Genomic DNA, 12500 nt, shown 5'->3' on the forward strand with positions numbered 1-12500 from the left:
TATATATATATATATATTCTTTAAAATAATTTTGTGATAATACTCACCATTAATGTGAATGGTTTTCCGTTCCTCACGATTGCTAAAAATCCAGCAAAACTCTCGAAATGAAAGTCATCTTGCCGGGTCCATACTGCAAAGTTACTGCTGGTTAGCTTGCACACTGCTCAGTAGCTTGCACGCTTCCTTTCGGCGGTCTCTCGCACAGTATTTTGACGCGAACGTAGCATGGGGCGTGTCAAAATGCCGCTCTGCATTCGACCCTTTCATCGATGGTATTTTGTCATTGCAAATCAGACACACCGCAGAACCTGTTCTCTCCATAAAGGCAAATCCTTCGGTCCATTCATTCCGAAGTCTGCAAAACTCGTCATCTTTTTTTCTTTTCGCCATCTTATTAGTTTAGGATTAGCTTTGAGCTAATGGGCGAGCCGGTTGATTCAAAAGGGGGTATATCTGTTTCCACAGCAACGGCAACGTTGGCCAGTATCATCCAATCAAAATGGCTCCTGGAGCCAATTGCAGCTCGAACGAGGAAATGAGCAGTGAAAAATCGATCGATGGATGGATTAATAAACAAACGAGAATATTTTGTTCATCTGCGAGCCAGATGCAATCATCAAAAGAGCCATATATTGCTCGCGAGCCATAGGTTCCTGACCTCTGTGCTAACCAGTCGTCCACCGGGCCACCCTTCATCATTTATTGCCTGCTTAATTCCACTCATAAGTGAAAGAGAAGAACTGGGTGAGACTGGCTTTCAAAAAAAGTGGTACGCAATTTTGTACTTATTATAGTTGGCTCGTTTATTGCAGAAAAATGCATACCATCAATGGGTAGGTTGAGGAGCTGCTGTATCATGTCCTCCTAGATGTCCTCCTCCGGCTATTAGGGTTACATGTCGGTCTTTGACACTAACAATCCATTTCTGCTCATCATTTAAAGAGCATTTTTCAGAATTGGTTTACTTGCAGACTTCCCTGCAGAAATGTATTTTTTTGTTGTTGTTTTTTTGATTGATTCCCGCGACCCACCAGATGATGCACAGCAGCCTACGTCCCCCCACTATAGTGCTGGGCAATCTGGAAAACAATTATCTGTCACGATATTGTCCATTTTATGTCACGATGACGATATACCGCGTTGTATTTTCAAGTAGTTTATTAAAAAAATCAAACAACTCACTATGACTGCTTACCCTTTCTCACTTTATTTTGAGGTGAAAGTAAACCGACCTGTCTCAAATGATTCATGCCTGTAGTTGTGCTGTGATGTTAAATGACCAAATGTAAACAGAAACAAAGTACCGTATTTCCCGCACTATAAGGCACACCGAAAAGTCTTCCATTTTCTTAAAAGCTCACAGCGCGCCTTAAAATCCGGTGCGCCTTGTGTATGGTCATTACGGTAATATGTCGACCCTTGCTGGAGACATGCTTACAATGTTATAACTTGCTGTTGGTTCAGTGAACTGTGTCGCCGCTTTATTACATAAGTTTTTGTTGCTGTGGTGTTGTTTTTTTAAAACGCACACTTTATTAATGGTTTTCACAGTCTCAACAAATACAGGTATGTCTTTGTCTGTCTCCATGCCTTCTCTTCTTCCATTTGACTCGAGAGGCGTTCATGACCGCCTCCGAAAAACCTAAATTAACAATTCCTTCAATGAAACTACGAAAATTGAAAATAATGCATCAAAACAGAAAATCAAGCGAGGAAATCACAAAATAAATTCTATAGCACCCCTCCAGAATTTATTTTGTGATTTCCTCGTATGTGAAAACAGTACACAACAAAGGAATAAATAACAAACACTTCTGAGACAGTCCAGTCTCCTGCATTTTCCTGACATCTGATCGTTCTGTTGGAGCTATGCTCAAGGAAATGCCAAAATAAATTCTGTAGGGGGGCTATAAAATTTATTTTGTGATTTCCTCGGTTGATTTTCTGTTTTGATGCATTATTTTCAATGTTCGTAATTTCATTGAAGTAATCATTAATTTACGTTTTTCGGAGGCGGTCGTGAACCTTCGAGTTGAATGGAAGGAACGTAGCTCCATCTAGTGGATGCATTGTAGATTGCCACTTATAAGCCAGTGCGTCCATTATATGAAAAAAATGACAAAATAGGCCATTCATTGAAGGTGCGCCTCATAACCCAGTGCGCCTTTTAGTGCGGAAAATACGGTACTCCCAATATTTGTGCACAAATGTAGATTGCAATCTAAATAAGAGGCATAAAAATGGATTGAAAAGAAATTAAAAAAAGAGAGAAATACTGTAACGTAATTTTGAGAACATTTATTTTGCAGATCTCAAAAGTCCAAAATCAAAACTTAGAACTGTATTGTGAAAACAAATCACATATGTAATATTATATGCATTCAACACACTATGTGTATCTGTCATGCTGTGTGCATCAATTTTCTGAATCACTTGTCCTCCTTATTTATATACAGGTAAACTTAATCTTCCGGGGCACTCATCCAGGCTGACGTATGAGATGCTGTAACATTTCCTGTTTAGCTGTATGTGAATCATTATTTTGTATTCATGTTCTCTCCTATCCATCCATCCATCCATCCATCCATCCATCCATCCATCCATCCATCCATCCCAAACACAAATTAGTACCAGGTAGGATATAGAGATAAGATCTGTCCGAAAAAATCGAGCCCGACCCGAACCGGCCCGAGGGTATTTAAGCCCGACCCGGCCCGAGCCCGATCACTTAGCTTGATTTGCAGGCCTGAGCCCGAAGCAAACCCGACATTTCATATTTTATTTGTGAGGACTCGGGAGGAGGAGGGGTGATTTCTGATAATAAACCCTGCCTTTTGTAACGAAATCTAAGTTAAACAAGACTGTATAAACATTTACATCTTTTATATTTCTGTTTCTGAAGAGGTTACATTAACCGACAATTTTCTATCATTTGACGGATTTTTTTTAGGAGTGGACGGGGAAAATTTAAGGCCATCCGTCATTTTGACGGGTTGAAAAATGGGCCGTAAATCACGGCAGCAGTACGTCCTTAAGAAATAAGAGAGAGAGGCAGAGAGACAAAAAGAATAATGATGGGTGGATCATACACAGAGACAGGAAGGAGTTCTTTGAATTGTCATTGCAAGAGTTTAGTGCAGTATTGTTGTGATGTGGCGACTTCTGTTTTTTTGCGAACCACGGTCTCTCGTGGCCAAAACTATTGACGGCCTCGGAAAAAAAAAAAAGTCAGCGAGAGAGAAGCCCGACCCGACCCGAACCCGAGGCAATGATTGACATTTTAAGGCCCGACCCGACCCGAAATTCGGGTCGGGTCGGGCTCGGGCGGCCCGATCTTACCTTGTGTAGGATAGACCAAGCCGACAGAAAAATTGAGGTTGATATCAAATGTAATATTTGACAGCAAATGTAAGTTAAAATAGATGTTGTATGTCACGTTTTGTCTCACCTGCAGGTCTACTCTTTCATGTGAGCTAGTAACGTGCAGTCAACGTTGTGGTTCTTGGACAAACTGGCTGCACTTTTCTAATGTAACGTAAAGCACGTACCGCCATCTCTTCATTCTTTTCTTCATCATCTTGGGGCTTTGATTCTTTTTGTACACCCTGGTCAATAGGTTTTTCTCATTTTGTACGAACAAGCCTGCTAGTCGGTGGCTTTCCGATGCCCAGTATGTCATTGCAATGATGTTTTAGAGTAGTGTCGTTGATGTAGTCCAAGTTAAGCCCGTCTGTCGGAGGTGATGCCCGTTTGCCAGCGCTGCTTGACACACAACCAGCCCAAAAGGGAGTGGGAAAGTAAGTGGTAGTCTATCGCGAGCAGGTCACAACTTAATGAATGGAGGGAAACACTGCGGGTGACTACGGTGACACAATAACTACTGTGCAGCAAATTTACTGTACTTTTTTCCCCCACTCCGCCCATATCGGGCAGTCCGATGGTCAGTCCATGCCTGATACTGAGGCACGTCTCATTGTTACAGGGGTACCACAGTAAAAGGGCTCTGGCAACGCCTAAGCACTGTAGCCTTTTTAAAGGTACAGTGTGGAAAATGTAGTACCACCTAATGGTGAACTAATAGAATGCAATGACCTAAACTCGGATTTTGAAGCACACGCACGACGATGCCTCAGAGAGATCACACTTGGTCAGCGTACCACCAATTTCTTCAGCAGAGGTGCAAGCAAAATGTCATCCCCAACGACTTCTAATATTTCCTCAAGTGACTAAGTGCATGGAAGTTACTACGTTCGCTAAGTTTGTATTCTTTGGGTAGCCATAGCACAAAGATGGTGGTGACACATAGCAGCAGCCTCCTGTAAGGGGAGGTGTACCCTTTATAATTAACGATTACTTCACCTACAGTTACATAAAAAATTACTTTGATGCGATAGATCCTGAGCAGCCATGTGGTTCAGTGCTTAGCGCGTCAACCTCAGTGCAGAGGTCGTGGGTTCGATCCCGGCTCCGGCCTTCCTGTGTGGAGTTTGCATGTTCTCCCCGGGTCTGCGTGAGTTTTCTCCGGGTACTCCGGTTTCCTCCCACATTCCAAAAAGCATGCATGACAGGCTGATTGAACACTCCAGATTGTCTCATAGATGTGAGCGCAGATGGTCGTTTGTCTCTGTGTGCCCTGTGATTGGCTGGCAATCAGTTCAGGGTGTCCCCCGCCTACTGCCCGAAGACAGCTGTGATATGCTCCAGCACCCCTTGTGAGAAGAGGCAGATCGGAAAATGGATGGATCGAAAATGGATGTGATAGATCATATTTTTTTGTATATTATTGAAATCAATAGTGGGTTTTTCAAATAATGAACAGTGAAAAATCTTCACACACTGTCCCCTTAAACACTAAATATGTTTTCTAATACTGTTAAAAGATTTGCACTTGGCAAAGTTGTATCCAGAATAGTTCCCTTGTAATTCACTTAAATCACAAATATCCCATTAAAATTAAACTCATTTCGCATGAACCTCCTCTATAAGGAAATGTTTCTCCTAAGAAATGGTTATAATCCTGATTGCAACAGATCACAAAGTTTTAGTAAATAAATGAACGTTTCTTTGAGGGAAGAAAAATGTAAATTTCTACCCCCGAGCTTCATTGACTATGCAGGCCACGTTTCTTCGATTACACTGTCAGCCTGACCTGTGTCCGACATGGACCGCATGTCCTAAAGGTGTGACGACAACTAGAATGTAGACAGGCTACAGGCTGTTTTCATCTAAAAGACCCGTGTTGGAATCTAATTTATGGTATGGCGTTAAGGTCGCAGAATGGTGCAGAATGGTCTCCCAAATTGGTAAACAGGGCCTTACGCCTGTCGGAAAATCAGGATATGCCAGCATTTTGGCATATACCGTCTATGAAAACAGAAACCTATTTGTGCCATTGAGATTCATTGAAAAGTCCAGAGGATGTAGTCCTCCCTTTCGGCCACAGTCAGCTGGGAAAGATTTCATCTGACTCCTCGACAGGGTAAATGCTACAGAAATGGCTGGTTAGAGGGAAGGATGAAATTTAACCCTTTCAGGGACAGCGGTTACTACAGTGGACAGCTTTCATGTTATCAGGTTACACGTGCATGAAAGGGTTAAAACTATTCCCTTTGCCATTGCTGACAACGAAGTAGCCCAAGGATTAACAATTACATTATATCAAACTTTACAGTACATTCTCTTTCCGTTATCTTGCAAGAAACAGCTCATGTTTAATGGGCCTGTCTCATTCAAGTAGGACAGCCGCATCTCCTGCGGGGCCAATAGTGAGTCCGGCGTGTGTTACCATGATGACTGGGCGAGGAGCCGGAGCTTTGCTATAAGTGAGACGTTGCTTGGCGGGCGGCTCTTCTTATCTTGCTGGCGAATGTGTACTGCAGTCAATTCTCCTTGCAGAGGCACAGCCCAGAGTGGGGATAGAAGTGAGCACCCGCTGTTGTCAGAGTTTCAGCATTTTTACACAGCGCTAAATACATTTGTGTCGATCTTGCAATTATCACCAAACAATTAAAAAAAAAAAATGGTACATTTTCAGTAATGTCTCCAAACTGCACACTTAACCAGCCTTTCTAATATATTTTCATGCATGAGTCCTCAAATGCATATCCCAATGGGTTGCAAAAAGCCACACTCCGCATGCAAACCAAGTGTAAGATTAAAAAAAATACTGTCCTTTTTAACACCAACAATAAAAACCTGCAAAATAAAATGGCATTTCTATTTTGACATCAGTTCAACCCGAAAAAGGTTCTTTATAGTCATATGTTCTATGCAGTCACACTAGTCTAAACACGTTGCGCATACAATATGTTATTGTAAAGAAAATTTTTGGAGTAACTTACTCTTTAAAATTATTTACAAATTATAGACCAATATCACTGCTCCCACAATTCTCAAAAATATTAGAAAAACTATTTTCTCGTAGACTTGATAACTTCATAAGTAAACACGAGCTATTAAGTGAAAATCAATACGGCTTCAGAGAAAAACGGACCACCTTAATGGCAGTAATGGAGTTCGTGGAAGCAATAGCTTCCAATATAGACAATAAAGAATTCACTGTTGGGATTTTTCTCGACCTAAAAAAAGCTTTTGATACAATAGATCATACTATATTATTGAATAAATTAGAGAAATATGGTATCAGAGGCATAGCACATAAATGGATTGAAAGTTATTTAGAAAACAGATATCAGTATGTACAGTTCAAAAACAAAAAATCCAACTTACTGAAGATTACCCATGGAGTTCCTCAGGGATCAGTGCTTGGACCAAAACTATTCATTTTATACATAAATGATATCTGTAGTGTCTCAAAACAATTCAAATGTGTCCTATTCACCGATGATACAACCTTTTACTGCTCTGGAGAAAATATGAAACAACTCCTGAAAACTGTGGAAAATGAATTAAACAAATTAAAAAACTGGTTCGACAGAAATAAACTATCTTCAAATTTAACAAAAACTAAGTTAGTTGTTTTCGGCACGAGACCAATCAAAGATCAAGTTAAAATAAGGATAAATTCAATTGAAATAGAACGAGTTTGTGAAACTAAGTTTCTTGGACTAGTAATAGATAACAAACTATCTTGGAAGCCACACATAGATAACGTTAAAAGAAAAATATCCAAAACTATTGGGATACTCCACAAAACTAAGGATGTGTTGGATAAGAGTTCTTTGTACACACTATATTACTCATTATTACTCCCATATATGACCTACTGTGTGGAAATATGGGGGAACACCTGTAAATCAAACACACTCCCTGTCTTAAAACTACAAAAAAAAGCAATCAGAATAATCAATAGGTCCAAATATATAGAACCCACAAATCCGCTATTCATCAAATTAAATACAATGAAATTCTATGACCTGGTTGACTTCAAAATCACCCAATTAATGTATAAAGCACATCACAATCTCCTTTGCCAAAATATCCAGAAGCAGTTTGAAATTAGAGATAGTTGTTATAATCTAAGAGGTATCAATCAAAATAAAAAAATCCAGAACAAGAACAAACATCAAGCAAAGGTGTGTATCAGTAATAGGAGTCAATCTGTGGAATAAGCTTGAAACTGATCTGAAAATGAGTAAATCGCTGGACGAGTTCAAAAACAAATTTAAAAGATTAGTACAAACAAACTACAAAAATCAAAGTTAAGAAGATAAATTCGATATACTTATAAAATATAGTAATATAACGGTCTGTTCTTGTTTTGGATTTTGATCAACTCATTAAATGCATTCAAGAAATGCAGTATTTATAATGAATATGAGACAATTGATATAAAAAGGAAAAAGAATAATTATATGTATATTCATGTACATATGTAAGTGTGTGTATATGTATATGTGTGTGTGTGTGTATATATATATATATATGTATGTAAATACAAACAGAAGGGTGTATAATAGATAAGTACAGTACACATAAGGGTAAAAGTACTTGATGAGAGGTAGATCTCTTCCTTTTCTTTTGCATTGAAAAATGATCTATTTATATTATTACACAACAAGGGGTAGGACTAGATAAGTTGTATACTTCTTCCTACTCCTTTGAACATATAACGGTGATGATGTTTGTTTTATTTACTTTTTATTTTTATTCTTATTTTTCCTTTTGTAATTTTGTTTGCCTTTTGTCAATTGTTGTTGTATTTTATGTTCAATAAACAATTAACTAACTAACTAACTAACTAACTAACTAACAAACGGCAAGGCAAGTCAGCTTTAATTATATAGCACATTTCATACCCAAGGGCACCCTGCTAAATAGTTAAAATGAGACAAAACATGACCTCTGTCATGAATCCAAAAACCACTCGATTTGGTCCTTGATTTTCTTCAAATCAAGCTCTGGTGCAATATTTACGATGGTCACCAGCATTTACAAACATGACACAAAATTACAAGTACGTCATACCTTTAAGCGATATTCCGCTCAGAATGCACAGACACTAAAGAGGCTGGATGTGGGAGGCAATTATTTCTCGAGTTTTTAAAAATGCTTCAATAAAGAAAGGCCATGGCCAACTTATATGCATAAATATGCAATTATGTGTAAGTGTTTGTTGAACTGTTTTTTTTAACAAACAATGTTCTTTCTACATAAACAATATTTCCATCCAATGTCTGCCCATGTGTATGCGTAGGATTTTTATTTGACCCTTAGCATACACTAATGGGCTAAATAGGCTTCTTGATATCATAAAATCAACAGACCTTCAGTAATGCAGAGTTGTCTTATGAAGTGACAACCCATGCGAATGGGCTGGAGTCTGAACGGATGCAGAGCAGTGTGAGCGTCACCCAACAGGTGACAGGAGAACGGCACCTATATCACGCCAAAGCCTTTTTTAAAGACCGGCCTCAGTGTTAAGTGAGGCCAAAGTCAGTGCAGCTATCGCTACACACGTGCATTTTTCAGTCAATGATTTTCTCACTGGAGTGAAAAAAAATATATCACAAATATTTAAATCTGGAAGATATGAGTTACCACTGGAGTAAAATGATAGCGTAAACAATTCAATCATAGAATAAGCATTCTTTGTGGAAGTTTGGTAATTAAAAAATAATATCTCTGCTCAATTGAAACTTCACCAGAAAACAATTTTTTTTACAACTATAATACAGTAATACTGTTTCTAAGATTGTGACCACGTTATCTTGGTGCATGAGCGTAGACCAGTGAAGACAATTTTTGAGACGCGTTTATAAAGTATGTCATGTTTGTTTGCTCTCAAAATTAGGGGTACTCATTATCTGGCCCAACAGCCGCCTATTTGTGGCCACTGAACAATTTTGAACTCCCTCACACACACGCACTCACGCACACGCACACACACACACACACACACACACACACACACACACACACACACACACACACACACACACACAAACAGACTCCTTTTTGGAGGTTTGACACTTTTTTTTAATGTCAGAGTAGTTCAGCTCATTTTTTATTCACATATCGACGAAAATGTAAATATCCCGTAACTGCTTCGAGTGCAATGTTACCTCATCACATTTTCTGATCGACGAGGAATAAAGCATTTCGCATTTTTTATCATTCAGGGTAAAGTGTTTCGTAATCATTTGCCTACCAAATACGCGGCTTGCTAATGTTTCACCATTTTTCCACCTTGCCCACCTGCCGCTGTGCCGCTTGGAAGGTGAGGCAGGATCAGCAGCATCTTCCTCCACTGAAAAGATTTGTCAGCATTTGGCTACAATTTGCTCTCACATTTTTCTCCCCACGCCCCATCTTATTTTTTTTGCCCCACTACATTTCCTTATCACCTACCTTCGTTCTTCACGACATTCTCACCATGCTACCTTGCTTTATTAGCGAGTTGCTGAAGAGTGAAAGTGAAATGAGCCTGAGCCAATCAAATCTCAGGCAAAATGAGGACGAATCGAAGGTGGTATCTCACACGGATGCATGACTTTCTTAACATTGTGCAGGCTACCCCATTAGAAGTATTTATTGAACAGTGGTTTATAATTTTATTTAAATAAAGAAATAAGAATACAAAAAGAACATTTGGCCAGGTAGGCCTGGAATGCTTCTCAATTGCCACCCCGCCCCTGCTTGAATAGCTTCTTTTATCCCTGTGGCAGTGAGCTTGAGTGGGCGTTTCCCAAGCCAGAGTTTGGTGGTTCGATCCCCCATCTGTTGCGACCATGTCGAAGTGTCCTTGAGCAAGATACTGAACTCGTCGCTCCTGATGCTGCGTCATCAGTAGGTGAACGTGGTAACAATGTAAAGCGCTTTGAGTACTCAAAGTAGAAAAGCACTCTGTAAGTAACAAGCCAATTCTCAATTCCCATTCTGCACTTTAGTGCATCTGCATTGAATGTTGAAAGTATAATTTACCATGCTGACATGATAATTGTTGCGGCTGAAAACACCATTTACACAATCATAACAGTTTAGTTGAGCTGGAACATAAAATCCTGATCCAGCTTGTGTTTTATGCTCACCCGATGCCCATCACGACAAGGAACAAACTATTTTGTTCACCAATCACATACCTGTCAATTTGTACATTTTCCCCATATTTTATATGTTTTTTTTAGCATTTCAAATCATGTACGGCGCATTACAACTTTTATACGGGGAAAAAAAAACAATTGTGAACCGATCTCACAAAGACCATTTTGGCTCAAATCCAGATCGTCTCACCTGCTGGTAGCCAACGACAATGCCGTCGTCGATCGCTACTATTGTCACGGTAAGTCAGCAAAAGTAATCCTCAATCGTATATTTTTTTTCATCGCTGCGCACGGTAGGATTAATAAAGCATGATGTGCGCATGCGCAGTAAGCCGTTGTAAGGGTTTTTGTTGCTTTGTAAGGGGAATCGTAATCATTTATAAGGGCAGCTATTAGCCAAGGTTGACAGGTATGCAATCGCCAGGCAGAACAAGTGCTATGGTACAAAGTGTGCCAAAAAAGGTGGTGCAATACAAATATCTCAATTTAGTACCTTCATAACCCATGCCGATGCCAATGCAACGATGAGGTACGTTTTTAAATTATGCAAACGGTACAGCTTGGCGTAAAGAGCATGAATAATCAACATGTTTGGGCCCTTTTCCATGATTTCAATCAGTGACTGCTGGCAAATCTTTTCCGGAGGGGCTTGAACAAATAAATGAATGAATGAATGAATAAACAAATAAATCAAATGAACATTATCATTCTATTTTCATAGTACTAATATTGTTATCAGTTATTTCATATCATGTCCAACAAGAGGCAAGAACTACACCTCCTGTATTCATCTGTGTATGTTACAATGGAGCTCTTGTACATTTTAATTAGAAAACATTTTTTGGGGGGGGGGATTGATTATAATTTTGGGATAGGCTCCAACACACTGGCAAACCTCATGGACAAAAAAAAAGCAGGACAGAAAATGGATGGATGAGTAATTGGATGATTGTTTTAATCATTGCCTTATGATATTTATGTATGGCAGTAACACTGCGGTTTTTGTTCACTGGGAAGAAAAATAAAGTTAAGCTGAGTTTGACGACATTTTAAAAGGACATGCGAATTACGAAAGGCATTTGACTGTTTTTTAAAAAAAACAAATATTAAAACAGTGTTTTTCCAGCGGCACAAGGGGGATCAGTCTCACGCTTGGAAAATCACTACCAGTGTTTACTCATGCCATGGATTCTACCACTTGCTTTTTGTTGTCTGTGTCAGAGCAGAATTACCTATGCACTGTCGCCGATTCACGAAGGGTCTTGAAAGTTGCGCACAGCCATTTGAGCATTTTCTGGACGATTTGTGCATCTCTGTGTAGAATGTGTAAACGGCGCACTCCCAACAACAGATTCAGTTATGTGGTGACTGCGGCAGCTTTTTAAAATGATTTATGAATAGATCTTCAAAAGGGAGCCATCGTAGATTCAAACAACCTGATTTTTAATTGCTTGTGTACTAATAGGTTAGGACCTGGAATAACAGCCTACCTGTCAAGTGTGAAATTACAAAGAAGATTACATACTTGGAAGGTTTGGCTGTGTGAAAATTTGCCCCCTTTCAAGCAACGGCTGTGGTCTGGCCATAGGACTACATAGACACGTAAAATCCAAAATATCAACATCAGTATCTGTAGATCTGCACACGAATAGAATTAACTCCGTGTAATGTGGCATCTTGGTGATGAAGTACTGCCTTCACAAATGAAAATAGAAAACTGTGCTTTCACATCATTTTTATCGGGGCCCACTTTTCTCTTCACACTCTGGGCTGCTTGAGAACAAATACCCTCTCATCTCACTGCAGCACCCGAGCTCCATCCTGGTTGTCAGGGTAACGAAAACCATGCTCAACATTTTCTGGTGGAGCAGGTTGAGCAGTGGCTCATTTCATGTGATAGGACAGCCCCTCAAAAAAAGGCTAGTTTCAGAGAGACTATTGTTGTGAATACAGTAATCCCTCGTTTATCGCGGTTAATGGGGACCAAAACCACCC

General features: G+C 39.5%; 1 protein-coding gene and 1 long non-coding RNA gene across 6 annotated transcripts in view; both read left to right on the forward strand.

The window, feature by feature from the left end:
- Nucleotides 1–12500, forward strand: part of LOC109521740 (potassium voltage-gated channel subfamily KQT member 5-like) — a 179978-nt gene that overhangs the window by 10419 nt on the left and 157059 nt on the right. The window lies entirely within an intron of this gene.
- Nucleotides 3900–8467, forward strand: LOC109521741 (uncharacterized). The gene is made up of 3 exons (XR_002169422.1): nt 3900–4233; nt 4590–4592; nt 8453–8467. It is a non-coding gene; the product is annotated as an uncharacterized LOC109521741 (long non-coding RNA).

This window comes from Hippocampus comes, unplaced genomic scaffold, assembly GCF_001891065.2.
Source record: "Hippocampus comes isolate QL1 unplaced genomic scaffold, H_comes_QL1_v1.1 scaffold158, whole genome shotgun sequence".
Lineage (NCBI taxonomy): Eukaryota > Metazoa > Chordata > Actinopteri > Syngnathiformes > Syngnathidae > Hippocampus > Hippocampus comes.